We start from the raw sequence: 7,052 nt of genomic DNA, 5'->3' as shown, positions 1-7,052 counted from the left end.
TTGTCCAAACCCTTGGGACTCACACAAAACTTTATGTGGCATCTTTAATGATAGGTAACCATTTTATACAAGGGCAGTTTATTTCTATTCTTAAACCATAACAAAAACGCAGTGGCCCGTTCCACATGGACTTCAATCTTTTTTTCCAAGCATATAAACCCAGAATTTTATTTGTTATTTATTTATTTAAGATTTTATTTATTTATTTGAGAGAGAGAGAGAGAGAGCACACAAGGCATGAGCAGGGTGAGGGTTAGAGTGAGAAGCTGACTCTCTGCTGCTTGAGCAGGGAGTCAATGTGGGACACGATTCTGGGACTCTGGGATCACGACCTGAGCTGAAGGCAGACAGCTAACAACTAAGCCACCCACATGCCCCTAAACCCCAAATTTTAGAGACTAAAATGGATCCTAGATTTTATGTGGACTAGTGATTCTCAGACATTTGTGTTACAAAGATTAAAAATTTAAAAAACATTGAGGTGGAAGAGAACAAAGACTGCTTCATTTTTTATGGAACCTAACACTTTAAACAGAGATTAATGAATAAAGAAAATGTGGCATATACATGTAATGGAATACTATTTATCCTGCAGTTGTGCCAATTTGTGCCAAGAGGGATTAACTTTGAGGCTGCTATGCTAAGTGAAATAAGTCAGTAACAGGAATGCAAATACTGTATGATTCCACTTGTGTGAGGTATCTAAAATGGTCAAGTTAGTAGAATCAAAGAGTGCAGTAGTGCTTGCCAGGGGCTAAGGAAGTGGGAAATGAGGAGTTACTCATCAGTGAGCATTGGGTTTCAGTTAAGGAAGATGGATAGGCTCTAGAGATCTGCTGTACAACTTTATATTTACAGTTGACAATAATGTACTGGGCACATGTACATTGGTTTAGAGGTGGATCTCGTGTTCAGACTACAATAAAATAAAGTTTAAAAGAAGCTACAGTTATTATAATGTTTTCAAAAAACTTAACCCCCAATATTAATATTAATAATAATACAGACAGAATAAAGGACAACCTGATAGATATATTTTCATTTTCTAAAAATTTTATGAAGCGCAGTAGTCAGTTGTCACTCCTATTGTTCGTAAGGTAATCATTAACATGTCCTACCAGGACACACTCTCTCCTTGCCTTCTCAGCCAGCCACATTTCTCAGTCCCCTTACCTTTTGCCCTCCAACTTCCTAGACTTTCTTTTGGTTCCTCCAGAGCAGTGGTGTACAAAATGAGATAAAGAAAGACACTGGAGGTCACAAGATGATAGTACATTGAGGTGATGGTGAAAATATTAGGATTTATTTTGATATTTGTCTACAAAACTGTTAAAGTAGACTTCACTGACATTTTTGGTAAGGATTACTGCCTTGATATCTTGGTCAGAGGGTGCCCTGTCACAGAGTGGAGGAGTTCTCTGGGGAGGAGAGGGTGCTTGTAAACCTGCACTGATAGATGGCTTCACTCTTACTCTTCTGTCCATTTCCAGAATATTTTAAAACACTGCAGTTCATGCAAAACAAGCTTTCTTTAAAAAAAAAAAATAGGTTTACCCTTTGGTAAGGTTTTACTGAGGTTGATATTTATTTATTTAGATTTTATTTATTTATTTGACACAGAGATTACAAGTAGGCAGAGAGGCAGGCAGAGACAGAGGGAAGCAGGCTCCCTGCTGAGTAGAAAGCCAAATGTGGGGCTTGATCCCAGGACCCTGAGATCACCATCTGACCCAAAGGCAGAGAGTTAACCCACTGAGCCACCCAGGTGCCCCATGAGGTTGGTTTTTCAAAACATTGCTTTTTATAATGGAGTGTTTATAGATCTTTGGAAATAAGATGGGCAGTGACTATCAAAATCTTCTGTGATGTCCAAAGATTGCCAGTTAACACAGGGTGAAATTCTTTGAAGGGTTGTTCTACATAAAGACAAATTTCTAAGTTTTCCTTTTTGAAAATATGTGCTCATTTCTGTCAAATTGTTCTCTTCAGTTTCAAATCTACTAATCAGCTTTTACAACCAAAGTTGCCTAGCCTATTTGAAGGAACTTTGATGTTTCAGTGAGTGAAACGGCTAATAATACTCTCTTTTAAGGAAACTCTTGTTATGGATAGAGCTCTTTTGAAGACAGATGTTTGGAAATGTTTCCATCATTATTACATAGATGCCAGAAGTTATGTGATTGCACCACCTATAAATGTCCTCTTTGCAGGCAAAGTTTTCTAATCTCTGAGAATTTTTTAAATGCAGAATTTCTGTGGATTTTAGATTCATTTGTTAAAAATTGAATATTCAACACGCTCTGATCAGTTTTCTAGACAACTGACTGATGCCAGGAAATCACAAATTGCTAGGCAATTCTTAATAAAAACTTGTGCTTACTGGGCAAGTAGATGTAAAATTGAAGTCATAATTTTGTAAGTCTAGCTAATCATGTAATTTTCCTTTTTAGATATGCTCCTTTGTGGACTATTGTGTTTTGAAGCTATAATGGCCATTAAAATTAGTAGCCAAAATAAACAGACCATAGAAAGGCTTTTAATCACTGTATCACAAAGTACTAAACCAAGATTTTCAAAAACAAAAATGTAGAATCTATTTGCCACAGTGTTCTTTTTTTGTTGTTGTTGCTGTTAGAATGGAAAGGTTTCTGTCCCCTTCATATAATATTGAAACATTTGTATTTTTTGTTATTTTTATATTATACATATCATACAAATACAGTGGTATGTGTACCCTGCTCATGGATAAAGAAACAAACATTAGTAGTGTGGTCAAATTTTTTAGCTGCTTATTGTACATAATCAAACTAAATTGGGAGACCATAAGCTATGCTCCCTGCCATTTCCCGATGTTACTCATGCTTTGCCACTTGCCTAAAAGGCTTTCAGCCTCCTTTTGTCTCTCATTATCATTACCTCCTGTTCATCCATATCTCAGCTTAAAGACACTTTTTTACAGAAGCTTTATCTGATGGCCTTCAGAAAAGTTAATTATTGTACTCTCTTGTGGCTCTTTCTGCTTTATCTTCATAGTACTTACACACAGTATGTAATTTTGTATGCGTTTCTATGATGATTCATTTAGTGTTTCTGCCTCCATCACAGTCCCCAAAACACTAAGCTCTCAGAGGCAGGAAATCAGAGTCCTTGTATCCCTAATACCTCGTGGCCTCAGACATGTGGTAGATATTCAGTGAACATTCCAAGCATGTGTGAATGAATGAATTGTCCTTAAAAACTTTATGAAGATCAGTTCAAAGACCAGTGTTTGGCAATTTTAAGTTGGATTAACTTTTTCATTTGTACAGATAACGTAACTGAAGCCTGAAGAGATAAAGTTATGTCTATTATATTAAATTATTATGCCTAAACTTCTGAGACAAAAAGTTAGGTCTCCTCATTCCCAGCCCAGAGATATTAATACTCTCATATTGTATTGGTTTTTATACCACATTGATTTCTTGGGATCAGTTCTTTCCTTCTGGGTGGGTTACCAACTTCTCCATTTTGGAACTTATGTTTCATCCAGGGTTTTGTGGGTCATGAAGTTTATACAATTCTGAGGATCCTCATTAAGCAAAATTGGACACAAAACTGAGTTGGTACAATAGGTGGTTGAATATACTGGCTGTAATTGGATTTTTTTAAATTGCTGCACCATGATGACTATAAATAAATTAACTAATTACAAAGAAGTGACTGAGAATCATGGATACTATCCTAAAATAAAACATCTGCAGCTCAACCTCCCTCTAGCTAGGTCCCAATAATGAGGGCTACTCCAAAGCTGATTACTTGACAGAAAGGAACTCTGTGACAGTGAAAGTTGGAGAGGAAAGAGGCAGTGATATTAACTAACTTCGGTTAAAATGACTTAATTTTGCAATTTTTTCAAGATACAAACTTCTATGGACATAGTGTTAAAGCCCATTCGAGAGCCCTGGAATGGGACAGTAGAAATGAAGCACCTTTAAAATTAAGCTCCATTAATTTTAGGGGTGCCTGGGTGGCTCAGTCAGTTAAGCATCTGCCTTCCGCTCAGTTCATGGAGGATCCTGGGATCGTGTCCTACACTGCGGGGGGTGGGAGGGGTCCTTGCTCGGTGGGGAGCCTGTTTTCCCCTCTTGCTCTGCTTGCTGCTCCCTCTGCTTATGCTCTCTCTCTCTTATATAAAGTAAAATCTTTAAAAAATAAGTAAATAAAACAAAATTAAGCTCCTTTAGCTTTATAATAAACACTTCTCTGCTGATACCTTTTGTGTATGAGCTGTTGCAGTTTGGTCTCCTTGACCTGCTCATTTGTTCCTACTCTGTATTGTGTGTGCTCAGCAAACTGAATTTATCAAATTGCCAACTTCCTAACACCTTCCTAGTAGCTGGTCCACTATTTTTCACCACCCTCCTATTGATTTATTTATTTTGGTTTCCCTTCCTTGGGATTTTATTCACTTCTGGAGATAGAAAAACCATGTCCTGAATTTGAACATTTAAAAGCTTCTCTGGAGAGCCTTTTTACCTCTGAGTCTCGTTCAAAACATTTATTGCTCTAACAGCATAAAATGGCACACTAGGGTATTATTCCTAGTGCTCAAATGTTACATATATGTATACGCAAGGTGTAACATTTAATCTTCTAAATTGTGTACATTCTCTTTCATGGGGAAGGAAGTTATAAGTTAGCAACAGCCAAAAGATTAACCTGATTGCCCTAACCTGTTTACTAACAGGTGTCCCTCCTTTCTGTAATGTTCTTCAGATACCTACCTTGATTTATCCCCACTCAATCTATTTCTCTACCCACCTCTGTATCTTGCATCTCTGCCCATTGCATTTGGATCATTTTCCATGAATCGTTGACTTCTTCTATATTTGCTTCAATAAAGTAGACAGAGAACCTTAGCTTTGGAAATAAATATACTTTTAATATATATTAATTCCTCTTTTTAAAAAATATACTTATTTGTATATTCAGTTCTCTGACTCTGACTGTAAACTCATACACACAAAAGCTATTTCCTTCTTTCTTTCTGTTCTTCATATTGTCTAACACAATGCCTTGGACATATATAGCATTAAATAGGTTTATGTAAATTCAAACTAATTGGGACTGTTATTATTTGATTATTTACCAGAATTTGAAAGGTTAGCATTTTAGTACTTAAAGAAAAAGTTGTTGAAGAACTGTTCTTCGCTTGGTAAATCCTCCTTGGTGTCCATGTGCATCATTCAACTAAGTTATCACATATCCATATTTTATCTTTTGGAAATTTAACTGCAAAAGTATATCCTTATGCATACATTCTGTTTTTGAAAAAAAAAATCCCACAGGTTATCTCTGGCAGGATGGGTAAATTTCATAAAACTTAGAAATCTACCACAAAGGGTCTTTTCTGTGAAGCATTGTCATTTTGTTTGCCAACTCTGAAAGACTTCTCTTCTAAGGGCTGAGAAAAATTGAAATGACAATGATAATCCCCAACCAAGAAACCGACAGATACATATAATCTAAATTAGAATATACTGGGTGCCATATGCAAGTGATGTATCACTAAATTCTATTCCAAAATCAATATTACACTATATGTCAACTAACTAGAATTTATTTAAAAGACTGTATTAATTTATTTAGAGAGAAAGAAAGAGAAAGAAAGAGTGCATGAGAATAGAGAGGAGCAGAGGGAGAGGGACCAGAAGACTCCATGTTGAGCACAGAGTCCAATGTGGGGCTTAAACCTGTGACCCTGAGATCATGACCTGAGCCAAAATCAAGTGTCAGAGACCCAACCAACTGAGCCACCCAGGGACCCTGAACTAACTAGAATTTAATAAGATTTGAAAAAATAAAAAATAATAAAAAAGGAATATACATTGAGACTTTTAGGTCACCCAATTATCTCCCTCTTTCACTCTAAATTTCCACAAAAATTAAGGAAGATAAAGGCAAAGGAATAAATCTATAGAAATGGTAAGGACTAGCAAGAATGCCAAGTGTGGATTAGGAATTCTAAGGAAATTATTTAAAATGTAATGGAAATGAAACTCTTTTAATGAAAAATCATTCAAAGTTCTAATACGACAAAGAGATATGGAAATTCAAGCACCAGCTTCTCAAGTTCAGTCACTAAATTTCTTTCCCTTCATAGACTCATGTAGAGAGCATTTATTATTTACAATGTTTTTTTTTTTTAAGATTTTATTTATTTATTAGAGAGAGAGAGTAAGCACAGGCAGACAGAGGCAGAGGGAGAAGCAGGCTCCCTGCCAAGCAAGGAGCCCAATGCGGGACTCAATCCCAGGATGCTGGGATCATGACCTGAGCCGAAGGCAGCTGCTTAACCAACTGAGCCACCCAGGCATCCCTGTTTACAATGTTTTGAGCTAAGTGTTAGGAATGATGAAAGCAGCTGACCTTGCGAGTGTTATCCGAGTAGTTAATTGCAAGACTTTATTTTATCTTTACACCATCCTTAAGAATTTTATGTTGCATTCCCATTTTAGAACTGAAAAAAATAAAGTTTAGCATTTACCCAACATTATACTTTAAGTTAATGGTAGAGCTTTCCTCTCAATTCAGGTTTACTTGACTCCAAAGTACTTAGAGTACTTGAAGTAACAACATGTGACTGATTCTTCAGCAGACAGAGCTAGCTGTGTCTTATCCTCTGAGACTGTTCCAGTGCTCGTTCATGATAGATTGATTATGCATTATGAATTCCTGTTGAGAGTTTTAAAAATCTTGTTGAAAGAATGAGACTCCAAAACAAACAAAAAACACTTCTTTAACTCAAGAATGGTGATAGTTTGCTTCTGCAATGTGAAAGTTAATTATACGCTCCCCAAACAAAAAATGTTATAACCTTTGTCAAGTAGGGTTTTTTCCCTTCTCCATTCAGAGAGTGTCAGTGGACTATATGTGAAGTCATCAGAGCATTAATCCAACAATTTCACGAGGAGATGATGGACTAGTAATGGGCAAAAAATGATTCTAAGGTAAAGTAAGAACAAAAGTATAGAATTTGATGTGCCATTTGGAGCTGGCCAAACAGAATCATT

This window comes from Mustela lutreola, chromosome 12 (assembly GCF_030435805.1).
Source record: "Mustela lutreola isolate mMusLut2 chromosome 12, mMusLut2.pri, whole genome shotgun sequence".
Classification (NCBI taxonomy): Eukaryota; Metazoa; Chordata; class Mammalia; order Carnivora; family Mustelidae; genus Mustela; species Mustela lutreola.
The sequence above is the reverse complement of the archived record's forward strand: the minus strand, read 5'-3'. Positions refer to the sequence as shown.